Here is a 14,034-nt window from a genome sequence, read left to right as displayed (position 1 = left end):
GGTTGGCTAGCCCCACTTTGTGCCTCAGTATCAAACGGTTTTTAACCAGCTTCCGAAGTTTCAGCGCAAACAAACAGCGGGCATGCTGGTGGTATGTATAAGAATGATGATGATAATGACGATGATGATGATGGTGATGATGATGATGGTGTCTGTGCCAAACATGTTCCCTTACACCTGGAGAAAATGATTTGTAGTCTGGGGTGTCTCTGCAGCACCACGCTGCTTCATTTATACTGGTTTGCTGTAACACATTTGACGTTTATCAGAAAATTACAGCTGTTGAGATTTGGATATTGATTGTCCAGCTCTAGTTTGCCAAAACATTTGTGCTTGTTATTTCAAACTTCAGGTTTTTTACTAGTTGTGAACCAGTTTACCCTCAGATGGGGACTACGATGTGTTAATGCTGTGGCCATCTGGTCATGTTTGCTCTCTTAATGTGTGTTTTTATGCTTTCAATTTTCTCTTTTACGAGATGGAAGTTACAGGGTGGAGCTTTCTGGCCAAAATCATGTGGGCACATTGGCATTACAGCCATATGTGACAGTTTAATGTGTCATCCCAAACCATTGCCATTGATCTGCTGGTAAAATGAACCCAGACCAAACATGTTTTCCACATACTTTTGGCCTTATAAAGTATAAATTCCATTTTATTGTCAAATGGAAAAAAAAAGGCTTTTCACTTGTAGTGGCGTCTTTCTGTGTTGCTGTCTTTTGCTTAAGCATCTAAATGCTGCCTCCACACCTTTATTTACCATGATATCATGATACTATCGCCTGTTACCAATGCACCTGTTTACCTGTGGAATGATCGGACAGGTGTTTTGGAGCGTTTAACATCTTTCCCAGTCTTTTGTTGCTCCTGTCCCAACTTGTTTGAAATGTATTGCTGCATCAAATTCAGAATAAGCAGATATTTTCAAAAGTCAATGAAGCTGATGAACTTGAACATTAAATATATTGTATATTTGTACTGTTTTCAATTGAGTCTATCTGGTGTCCTGACATGAAGTTTTTAGCCTTCCACAATGTTTTGTCATTGTTTTTTAGGCTTTTCTGAGCATGAGACAGCCAGTATCGCACACAGACCGCCATCGTTTGTTAACGTAGTTGTTCCTGGAGGCCAAGAATTTATGACTCTGACACAGTGACCATCTTAACAGACGATGATGTCATGTGGTCTAAACCTGGCATTGGACAAACAGTCCAGAATCCAAAGTTATTCAATATACACTGAAGAAAATGGAGGAAATCAGCGAATCCTCATGGTACTGTTTGGTGTTTGTGTTTGGAATTGGATGAGAATATAAAGTTAAAATCACTTTAGTTTCACAGCCTTTGTAAACAGGTACTGACTGATCACAATATGTCATCCGTCAGATACCACCATGTCTGTCAGAGGTGGATGATCTTTGATGATGTACAGCACAGCCCACCTCTCGCTGCCTCTGAGGAGCTCTCAGTGGAAATAATGAATTACAGGGTCATTTCCTTGTTGCCTCTATAATCCTCCTGATTATTCCCCAGCCACAGAGTTAAAAGAGAAACCAGGATAGGAACCTTTACCCCTCACCACGCCGCGACACGCCCTCCCACCACTTCCCTGTTTTTTTTTTTCCTCTGCCGATCAGTTGTGAAACTGAAGTGTTGGCTCAGATGTTTCCTGAGGGAAGAAGAAGGTTGTCGTTTCCTATGAGGTCACTCTGCTGGTGGTACACTGATGGTTTTAGTGGGCAGTTGTGTTTTATCTCCTTCTTTACTGTCTGTCTGCTTTGATGGTGGCTGGATCTTAATGTCGACTGTTCTGGGTCAATATATTGTGTTTCCCTGCCTGACAGAGGACATCATTTCCAGATTTAAATGACTTTGCAGTAACTTTGTTTCGTTTTTTCTTTAGGTCTTCAGATGAAGATTTTTCCATTTAATATTTATCTTCTCATTTGTTTTCTATATATAAAACAACAGAAGGCAGCTGTGTTTGAGGACATGAGCACCAAAGTTGAACCAGCTGACAGCTCAGACAGATCTGTGATGTTTTTACGCCCTCTGCTGGTTGAAGTTGTGCATTGATCCTTTGAAGGCCTGCTGTGGTTTAAAGTCTCACTTCTCTTAGTGCAGTGGTTTGTTAACAGCTCAGGTGTCTGCAGTTGAGTTTTGAGCATATACAGTCAGTGATAAATAGTGTGTGATATGTGTCTTTCATATTTAATCTTGCATCAAATTCACCCTGTAGGTCTGATTCATGGGTCAGATATGTAAATATGCATAATATATTGACAGGAAACGGAAGAGATTAAATAATGAAGTGAACATATAAAGCTGGATTGAGGAAGCATCAAGGGTGAAAAACACTCCGTATCTTACAGCAGATCTGAGAATATCAGGAATTAAACAGTTCACTTAAATATAAGACTTTGAATATAATTGATGATATAAACAAAGACAGTTTGGAAACTGCATTAGTTGAATAAAAAATGTTCCAATTGTGCACCTTTGCATTCAGTAACGTTATGATGAGACCTTAAGTATGAAGTAAAATGGTGTACGAAGATAACTGCTGTTGAACCTTCGAGGAAAGTTTAGCTGGAAATGTTCAAACACAAATAGTTTTTGTAGTTTGGAGCAAAGTGAGTTATTAATGTAATGATGTCAAAAGGTTTGAGTCCAGTGCCGATGTTACACGTTAACTGACTGATTCGATGTGAAGCGGTGAGATCGAGTTTCAGCAAAGCTCTCATCCGTTTGTTTGGGAATAACAGTGGTAGCAGTGACAAAAATCAGACGCTTAGATCCCACTTTAATGCACCATTTTATCCCCTGGAATGTCTTGGGTGAATAATATTCAGTCCTGGAGTCTTTCCACTGCCAGTCTTTCACAAATGGAAGACAAATATATTTCTTGGCCGGCCGCTGTGTTTCAGAGTGAGGCTCTTTTGATTGGTAATACACCGGGCTAATTAGCTTAAGAAAGTGATATAGTTTTTCTGCTGGACTGCTGCTCCCCCTTAACGTCAGCTCAGATTTCCCAGGTGCCTCGCTGTCTGCCAGAGGTAACAAAATAATGGCTCTGCTTGGAAACCTATTTTTCAACGTGGTTTTTTTGTGATTTTTAATAGATTACTATTAGAGATATTGGTGGGCTCGTGGGAATCCTTGACCCTGAATAGGCTCTGTGTGTGTGTGTGTGTGTGTGTGTGTGTGTGTGTGTGTGTGTGTGTGTGTGTGTGTGTGTGTGTGCTTTTTCTACACTCTGCTAATCAGCTGCTTTTTGGTGGAAGGCCCTCTGCTCCATTATACATGCAGATTCAACGTGAGACCTTTTTATAGAGAGGGAAAACTGGAGCTACCAGTGTCAGAGCTTGAATTTCTTTTTTTCCTCTGTCACAGAATGAAAGAAGATCCGGGTGTTTCCTCTGATGTCAGGACACTCTGACGGCCGACGGTCCTGCATCCAAACCACAAGCGTCATGGTGTAAGTAGAATCAATTAACATCTTACAGTATGTGTTATTTTTTTTTATTTTTGGTCCCTACCATTGAAGTCCATCTCCAGGCATTGATTGAAGCCATAAAACTCATGAGAAATACATATTTTTCCGTTTAGAGATGTAGCTCTATACCTTTGCCGTCATGCACGTGTGGATCTTAACACGTCACATCGTCAAACACAAACTCATCAGCAGCTTCGCTGTCTGACAAACTGTTCAGAGGAACGTTTCTTCATCGACACCGTTAAGACATAAAAACTGTCCTGTCAGCATTGATGAATCATCAGGTAACATGGCAGGCTAACGTTGGCTAATGTTATTTAGCATGCTGCGGGTTTGTTTGGAAACAGTCAACAGATAAAACACAGGAAAAGTGGATGGAGCTTCAGTGTAAAACACAGCTCTGGAAAAAGGTTACTGCAGGCTCCAGTTTGGCTCTGGGATTTTCAGATCCTTTAATGAAACATGAAGACTCACCATTTCTCCAGCACAGAACACGTCTCTGCCATCATTCTGAAAGTGGGACTTAGCTTGTGAAATACTGATATGTAGCTACACCTGGCTTCTCCTCTGATAGCCCTCGTTTCACTTCGCCCATCCTGACAAATTGATGGGATTGGCTCCTGAGGTTTGTGACGTGGAGCTCCAGCTGTCTGAATCTGTGTTTGTGAGGCTGTCATTGGGGTGAAATGCTCGGCAATGGTCCCCCATTGATATGCGTGGTAGCGTGTCCGTATGGTGTTTTTTATGCACTAACAAGGTTAAAAACATGATTTTCATTGGTGGCCTTTAAGGCTGAGGTGCCTTAAAGCCTGCTGAGAGCGGACAGATAATCGTGGAAATCAGGGTAACGGTGCGCGCTTTGAGTGTGTCCTCGCAGGCATTCCTGCACCTGCACTCCGTTTTACACACAAAATTGATTTGAAGTAGTGCCAAGAATGCAAAAAAGAGACAGAAGTTCAAATCCTGCTTCTTTCTCACCTCCGCAACCCGGCCAAGACGCCGGCCCCCACGGGTCAGGCATCGGGAAGCTGCTGGTGTGTATCAGGGCTCCACGGTGCGACATTAGTGCAGTATTTGGTATGAAAAATCCCCCCTGCACCAACTAAAAACACTGATGGGTGCAGCCGTGCTGAGGAACGTTTGTGTGTTCATCTAAAAACATTAACAAAGCTTCGAATACGACCAGGCGTCCCTCCTCGTTGATAACATTCATGTTAGGAACATTTAACAGTAGTTTGATCGTCTTTGTGCTGTTTCAGAGTGTTTCTAACTGCATGGGGAAGAACAGCCTCTTTCTTTCTGTCACTCTGTAGTCTGATAAAATTACGAGCTGTCATGTTAGAAAAACAATTTTTTCGTTGTCGACATTTTTGGCTGATTTCCTCAGTGTTTTTATTTGCACTACAAATCTTTCAACCTCAAGCAATCAATACGCTCAGCCTGTCTGTGGACACGTATTGAGCGTAATAAAAAGAGAAAACTTGGATGGATCCCAGTTGATAATGTTCGGATGTCTGTCTGACATTCGTCTTCGGCTCCACGCGTTACATAATGCCGTTTTCGCTGCAGTTGACCGGCGTTAGTAGCTGCAGCACAGCTGTATTTCTCTCGCCAGCCTTCAGTCGAGTAAATCAAACGCTGAACATTTGGAGGTAATTCAACCTCAGTGAAGATAATTCATCAAACTGTACTGAGCTTAAGTGGTTATTCAGATGAGTGGTTTCCTATAAAAGAGGGAGTTGTCTTCAGGCGGTGTAATTTAGATATGATCTATGTGTGCGTTTAGGAAACTACAACAGGGTCAGGCTTTTTTTTTTGCGCTTAAACGCAGCTATGGATTCAACTCTATATTTCTCCTTTTACAAAAATACATTAGCCGCAAGACTTTACGAGTCTCCAGCTGTCATTTACACGTCGGCTATCGTAATGCTGTAACATCTCAATAAAGATTTTTGTCAGCTGGAAAACAAACAAACCTCTCAGATTTAATATTTGTCTTGAAGCAGTTTTTCCATCCTCTTTCTTGGCGGACAGACTTTCTACAGTGCCAGCATTGTGTACCTGCTTAATGAATGGCCTCTTTGACCAACACACAATATTGTCTCAGCCACTCACCTGCAGACTGAGGCTGTTTATGCTGGACGTTTTGGATCACAGGGACTTAAAGATAATGTTTGATTTTCACTCTTTAAAACCAACGTGCATGCAAACAGCTTGTTCAGCTGGTTTTCGTTAAGATCTCATTGAAACACCTGAACAGGAAAATGGTTAAATATTCTCTCTATGATGGCAAACAACAAAAATGTCCTTGTTCTGTCATCATCTAAACTGTGCTATAACTCACAATTCAGTTGTGCTCATTTACATGTTTTTATGTTCTGGGCTCATAAATGCTTAACCAGTAACTCTATTGAATCATCTTTCATGATCTGGAAGATGTCTGCAGCGATCGTAAAAGAGGAGATTAGCTGGAAGTTGTTTTCTTTTCTTTACACACAGCTGCTGATCGGGCTGATGACACTGTTTTCTGAAAGCTCACTTTATTCATCGTCTACACTCAAAACCAGGGGCAGAAGTTGGAGATATTTTTCAGAAAACTCAGTTCTTTGGTGTGAAAACAGCAGCGTAATGTCGACGGAGGGGCCAGAAGTGAGAGAAAAAGATTTACTGTACTTTCCAGAGGGAGCACAGACTGTGTGTTATAGCAAAAAGCTGTTTTGAAGGACAGTTTTTAGACCTTATTGATGAGTTTTGTCTCGCTTTAGATTAATGTTTTGTTTGGTCTCCTGCAAAATATTAAACAGAAAAACACTTACGTACTTGACTAATTTCATTTTTATAATGGCCAAATTTTATTTCCATACATGTAAATTCACGAGTAAGAAACCATGCTTATTAAATTCAACAAAATGCAGAAAAGCAATTAAAATACTGCCAGCTCGTACTGTCTGAAAAGTGTTTGTATTGATCTTTATCTCCACAGTGTTAAACTTGAGCGTCTTCTTTTTGTGCGTGTCCTTCTGTACATGTTGTGTACTCGTAAGATGTTCAGAGAGAGATCAAAGGCCTGTCTCTTAAAGTGGGTTTGCTGGTAAATGATGTCGTCATTGTAGGAAAGAAAGGGGGAAAATGTTCTTGGAGACCTGAATCAGGCTTAGCAGATACCTGTTTCATCGCCCACATACTGCCGCTGTCTTTCCCGTGAAGCTGGCTCCTTCCACTCCTGTTTGTACGAGGCTTTTGCGAAAGAAAGCAGTACAACATTCTCTATTAGTGGTTTCCAGAAAACAGTGAGAGGTAGATACGCTGCAATTAACACAACCACCTCTTTACAGTACGCTTACAGTGAATGCATGTCTAAATTTAACAGGCCAAACTCTGCTGCTTGTCTGTACTAGTATGGATTTGATTGCATAACAGTCATGCTCACGGGCTGCGCGCTTAACGCCAGCCATTTGTTTTCCTGGGTGTTTTTTCTGCGTTCATTAAAAATAATTGTGTTTTCTACCGAGCATACCACAGACTGGCACCTCCTCTGAGTCGCAGCTCCTCTCAGGGCCAACATAAGCCCTGCATACCAAGGAGGGACGACTTGTGTTTACCTCTCCTACCGGCACAGACTGACGGCAGACTGAGGGTCCTCTCCTTTTTCTTCTGTGGTTTCTGGCAGCCAGCGCCAGATTCCTCCATGTCTATCACTGCAATCAGCAGGCCAGACCTGCAGTCAGCCAGCAGCTTGAAACAAAGCAGCACGAGCGGCTGAACATAAAGTAGCTGAAGCGTTTCTTCTTGGATACCGAGAGGAAGAATCTGTGCTTTCTCTCTCAGCTTTGTCAGTTTTCCGCTCTCTGTCATTGGAGGACTGTTCTTCTCTTTGGTGATAAGCCAAAGAGCTGCATGCATCATTTCCTCCCTGAAGCAGCATCACGTCCTAAAATGTGTTTTAACACCAAACATTATAACGAGGAAGTGCGTATATTTCTCCACTATGTCCAGGTGAAGAGCTGACAAGTGAAACTTCCACACCTTAAATAATATCCTCACCTTCCTGCACATTATTTCTTTTTTTATTTCTTACCCTTTCTCATAAAACCGAAGTACGTGCCGATATGCTAAACGTCTTATTTCAATTGCAGAGGGTGTGAAGCGTCCAGAAAATAAGGGTGTTGGTTAAAAATGCATGTAATGCACAGACATGTTTACTGAGGAATGATAAATAGCATGATTTGTGCTGGCACCGTCCGAGTGCTTTTCTTGGAGCACGGCTTTACCTTCAGTGATTATTTGGATTAGACTAAATCAAACTAAAACCCCTCAAGAACCAGCAGAGGAATACTCGACCTGCACTGAAACAATGTCAGCGTTTGCTCTTTAATAAGGAAACTTTTGACCTGCGTCTCGTGTCGTATTTCTTTTTGTGATTTTCAGAGAAGATTCTGAAAAGTGGCAGGTTTTTAATAATGTTTACATAAAATCATCTCATCGTTTGCATAACGTTACCTATCTGTTGGAGCTAAATGCAACATTTGTAGTGATTAAAGCCTCTTTTTATGATTCTGATGAGCGGTGCTTGTTTTTGTTCGGTCTTTCTTTATCACACCCACAGCCTCACAGAGCGGCTTTGACAAGTGGCCTGATAACCAGACTAAATTTTGTCATTTTGTTTTCACGTGATTATCCAATCAGACATTGTGGGCGTATGAGCAGTTTTGTGTTATTGATGCCATTTTCAGTCAACATGGAAGCTGCAGCGGCTGTTAGCAGGAGCCATGTTAAAATGTGTTGAGTTGTACTGTTGTTGACTGTTTTACGTGCAGTTATTTCACAAGTTTTCTGGTCTTTTCTGGCTTATAGTGCATTTTTTGGTCTTATTGACACAGTGCGATTTTGATTTGTGCTTTTTGTCATAATGAGGACAGGAAAACTAGCCACCGCCTTGTTGAAGCTAACGGTAATACAGTAAAAGAATGAAGAGTTCTTCTGTCTGTCAATCAACTTTAACAAGCCGTGCAGCTGCATCATCTCTTCCGCACTTCCTGTCGTTTTTGTGGCCTCGTGGTTTTTCCGGGCTGACCACAGAAAGGTTTCGTCCGTATATCCATATAACACCAGACCCATTTGAAGCAGTGGAATAATGAGAGATGTGGACAGTGATTCTGTTTAGAGGGAATAAAAACTGAAATCCTCACATTATTTGTTTTAGAAATGTGGGTCATCATAACCAGTTACTGCAGTCCTCATCAGTTGTCTTCATTCTCTAACTTGTGTTCAGTCGCTGCTGTGTTGGGCCCTTTTTAACCACCGCTAGTCCTCAACTTGGCATGAGACGCTGACTGATTCTCCCGAGCTCGTAATTAAGAGATGAAGATATGCAAACAGCTGCTCAGTGGAGTGTCATCCTTTTACAGTCTACACATTTATTTGCTCTCGCATATAATCCTGCTTGGTAACATAATTTTCATACCTAATTTTCTCGAAATGCCTTAATCAGCCTGCAGTCTGTGGTTTGTTGCATGCCGCGCTTTACACCGTAATTATAAAATTAACCAAAACTGACACTGAGCTGCGGTATGTGTTGACACCGTGGAGGAGAGCTGATATGAATCTCGGCGTCTCCTCTGCTGTGTGGGCCTCCGTGACCTCGCACTTTCTATTGAGCAGTGAAACAGTTTTAAGAGAAATGTTTGTTATTTCGCACCAAGCGCACGGAGCCAGCTGTAAACCCGTCTGTGAACTTAAGTGCTCTTCTATAAACTTCTCAACAGTGTATTCTCTAGTAAAAAAAATGCTGTGTTGGTCAGAGATGGATAGGGGGCATTTTGGGACCAGTAAACCCAAAATACACAAATACCTCAAATGAGATGTCTCATTGTAGTCTGCAGACTGATTTACGGATTCCCAGAATCAAAGGCCGCTCACCCTCATGCCGTCGTGTTTCACAAACAGGGTGGGAGTCGGGGGAGGACACACAATGGCTGCGACAACATTACAGTTATTATCATTCCGCACTATCAAATCACTGGTAATAGATATAATTCATGCGCTGTTGCAGGAAATGTCGAAATCCTTTTTTAATTTGCTTTATGAAAACCCATAATGGATTGCTTTATCCGTTAAAGGCACAAGTGAAATGTCAGCCGTGCTCTGAACCTGTCGGACGAGCGCTGAGCTCACAGAAGTCAGAAAATGAAGGATGAAGCTGTGCCCCACCTCGCCTGACCTGATCTCTCCATACAACGGCAGTAACGAGCAGTAATGACTGCTCATCCGCTCCCTGCTCTGCAGTGATGCACTCAGATACGGTTGAATCCTGCTCTTCGTCGGCCGTTTTCAGACACGTGCCTGAAAAACGAGCCCATTACAAACCCAGTTAACGGCGGTAACCCGGGCTGTGGCGGAGCACATCTTGCAGTGTCATTAATGCCACCGCTCGTTACGGCTCTGCCCTTGAATCCACACACCGGCAGGGATCGACGGTGTTTCATGGCCACAGCCATGGAAACAGAAATTCAGCCTCTTCGACGTTTTCCTGGAAAAATGCGTCTTAATCGACGGCACCGCACACTTCGTTTGGTGTTCGTTCGCAGAATCGTATCTGCACGTTTTTTTAGATTGATTGATTTCACGTTGGCTTCTGCATCCACAAACAAAGCTGAGTTAACAAAATGAGACTTGTGTACATAAATTATTCAATCCACCTCAATTAAATGTGGTTATTTTGTTAGGCTGTTTTTGAAATCAGGAGATAGGCCGAGGTCCAGGCTCTCAGGGTTTCCCGGGCTTGGCGCGCATCAGCTCTGCCGCCGTTAACTTTGTGTTTGTAATTAGTTTAATTCTACAGTTATTAAGCCGTCTCGCAAATGCTGAAAGGAATTCGAGCTGCAGACTGGATTCTCACAGAGCTCGACACTCAGGCTTGTCTGGATGAGTCTGGTGCCGCAGTTCTTACGTGGGATGATTCCACATGTTGCAGTTTGTTTTAGCTCCGCTGCTCTGAGCTGTCAGTGGCACACATGCTTCAGAATGAGGACACGCACACACTCACCAGCAGCCTGAACTGTGCAAATATTATGGGAGGAAAACACTCGGCCTTTGAACAGCAGTCCACACGAGAAGCAGGGGATGAGTCGCTCTCAAATCTCAGCTCGTTGAAAGAAAATTTAACTTTGGATGGAAACTGTAGCTGAGGAGTGTAATAACCCCCCCCCCCCCCGTGTTCACTGTTGCATGATGTATCATAGATCAAACCGCCTCCTTTATCTCCACATACATATTTCTTCTTTCTATTAATTTTGAGTTTCTGATATCTTTCTGGCTCTCGGACCACACAGTACTTATCATTTTATTCACGGCCCTCTTACGTAAGATGCAGAGCGAGGGCTGAGTATCACTTGACATTTTTTCATCGTCGTGCCAGTGAGAGACTTAATGTACAGAGAGAACAGAGTAGTTATGTCAGAGCCCTTTTTTAACAAAATGAAAAGTTTTGGTTTACAGGTCCGATGTGGATTCAGAGCTCGTCCACGGAGTCCAGCCAGCTGTTGTATTGAGTCTCAAAGTGAGACTTTTAGTTTGCTTCCTGAATCCTGAAGAGGAGGTTTTGTTGAGGACTCATGAACTGTGGGTTTTGTATGGAGCATTGGCTGTTTGGTGGAGGTCTGAGAGCATTTTCTAGTTAAATATCTAGTTATTATTATGGATTTTCTGTCTTCACACTGATATAGGCTAATAAAAATAGCATAAATTTTGTCAGAAAATGAAAATATAATCATTGGCTAATTAGGCTTATATGAAGTAGATTTTCGATGATCCAAATTTCTGTCTTCGAATCAGTTGTTTTGGCAGTAGAGACATACAATTCAGAACTTAAAGGAGACCACGTGTCTTCTCAAAATCCTTTCATGATCCTTCAATTATCTATAGGAATTCACTGAATAACATCAGTTTCCCAAAACAGTCAGGAAACAGTCGCCACTCCAGACATCAAACAGCAAAATACTGAATTTTCTGTTTTTCTTTCTGATCCATTTCCTCTTGTTATTCTAACTATTGATCTGTTTTTGCCTCCATTACTGTAATGAGCGGTAATGTTCATTTTAAACGAGCGTTGATGTGACAGATAAGGTCATCTTTGAAGTGACGGGGTGTTCGTCATTTCCTAGGAAGAATATACGGCGCTGATTACAGGCCTTGACGTACAATCTGAACTCTAAGTGTTTTACCTGCTGCCTGCTCTGAGCGCGGGTCTGGATTCAAAGCGGATTCAGAGGAGCAGCTTTGCCCTTTGTAGTCCTCAGAGAGGCCACGGTGGACAGGGCTTTGTTTAGTCTGACCCCTGTGTGTTCCTTCTGCTCTTTAAGCCTCTGGAGACGCCAATCTCAGAGCGCCTGAATGACCGGCAGCACATCATTCACTGTCAGCCCCCCAGAGCCTCGTACTACACCTCAGCCTCAGCCAGTAATCGGCTGGATGGATGTACGCCACTGTCACAAGAGGCAGTTTATCAGATATCAGTTTATACCTGAAGAAATGACCTGAATCTGAATCGAACTTCCATCACATGATAAGGAAAATGGACTTCAAGTATTAGATCATTGTCTCCTCATTCATGTCTCAGCAGGATGTTCCTGGAGTTGGAGCTCATTTTAACTGTTTTAAAGGACTGAAACTAATGATTCTTTTCATTCTGGATCAATCTGCTGATCATTTTCTCCATCGATCGATTGATCATTTGCTTTGGAAACATTGTGAAAATAGCGAGAAATGTGGTCACAATGAGCCCAAAGCGACGCCTTCACCATGTTTGTTTGGTCCAACCAACAGTCCAAAGCTCCACATGATTCCAAACACATTCAGATCATTGAGATCGTTGAGAGGAAAAGCAGCAAATCAAACATCTGAGAAGATCAAACATGAGATGATTCGACAGGAAAAACAACTTTTTTTCTGTCTAATTGATTCATTGACATTGTTTCAGCTGTACTTGTATAAACTGTTGGGGGGTTTCATTTCCAACATTTTATTGGCTTTTCATATGTTTTGTGTTCCAGAATCTTAGTTTGTAAAGTAAATAGTACCTACAGCTGTCAGATAAATGTAGTGAAGTGAAAATCTAAAATATTTCTCAAGAAAAGATTCAAGTAAAATACAGGAAACTCACAGTATTTACTTCCAGTGTCGAGTAAATGTACTGAGTTGCTTCCACCAGTGGAAGTTACAGATAATATCATGACTCGTGAATAACTTTGAATAAAATCTGAATCTGTTAACTCTCTTATAACCAGAGCTGTCTGATAAATGAGGAAAAGTGTGTTTTTCTCACAGTTTTTTAGTTCACAACATGATTTTACAAACACAGACACAAATGTACAGATGTTGTTCAGCTTGTGTCTTTGCAGATCTGTGATCAGTGTCGGGGGGGAAATATGTTTGTCATTGCTCTTTTCAGTGTCTCAACAAGAATCAAACTTCTGCCACATTCCTCACATAAACATGATGGAGAACCTCCTTTTGTGTGGAGGAAACTGCTAAATTCATGGCGGGTGTTTTAAGAATAGACGAAGAGAAATTTGGCTCAAAATGACTCCAAAAAACAAATGTGTCGAATATTACAGTTTGAAATCGAGCAGTTCAGGCTCTAAGTAACTCAATATTTAAGGGTTGAAGCTCAAAGATTCCATTTTTAAAGGACTAAAACTCAATTTTGCCAGATACATAAATTTTCTTTTTAGCTTAATGACTACCAGAGTTTTAACGTCTGCCAGCGAGCGCAGACTTTTCCTCACCTTGTTAAGGGAAGAGAGCCGGCAGAAGTGCCATCAGGCAGCACAGAAACAGGCTCTCTGCCAGGAAGAATCCCAAAGACAATAAAAACAACCCGACCACAGACTCCTCAGCGCTCACCGTCAGCACTTCCCCGTCTGTCCTCACCGGATCGGCCTGTTTGTTGCTGCAGAGAATCCGTTACAGTATGAAATGAATCGTCCGAGCGGGAGAAGAGCTGCTGTCTGCGAAGCCAAGCGTCAGAAGATTGAGTGCCATTGTTATTTTTAAAAACTCCGGAGGGAAAACAGTGGAAGTTTGCACAAAGCCTCAAATATATGACCTTTTTTGCCCCGTCAGGCCACCATCAGTGCTCTGAAACCTGCTCGCATGGTTGCTAAAGTTACCAAAAAGCTCTTTTTTTTTAATTCAATACCATTAGCTGATGTCTGATGAGCCATTTTAGGTGTTTTTGAGGTGCTTTGCCTTAACAACACTATTATTTTTATTTGCTATTGTTTTCAGATGATTCCTGTAGTGGCGGCGGCGGCGGCGCTCTGTGAGGGATCTGGGTGGTCCGGGTTGGTCCTCTTTCTTTGTGGGAGCTTCTCGCTTGACTGTCTCCTGACCGCTCAGGTAATTTGAGTGACTCCTAATTAATTGTTACAGCATGGCAAACAGCCGTCCCCCCAACTTTACTTACAGACCTCAGCTGGCGTCAGACGCACATTTAAGGAAGAAAAAATAGAAAATTGTAACTGTGAGTCAGCCTCAGGG

Source organism: Chaetodon auriga, chromosome 16 (genome assembly GCF_051107435.1).
Source record: "Chaetodon auriga isolate fChaAug3 chromosome 16, fChaAug3.hap1, whole genome shotgun sequence".
Taxonomy (NCBI): domain Eukaryota; kingdom Metazoa; phylum Chordata; class Actinopteri; order Chaetodontiformes; family Chaetodontidae; genus Chaetodon; species Chaetodon auriga.
This window is presented reverse-complemented; position numbering follows the sequence as displayed.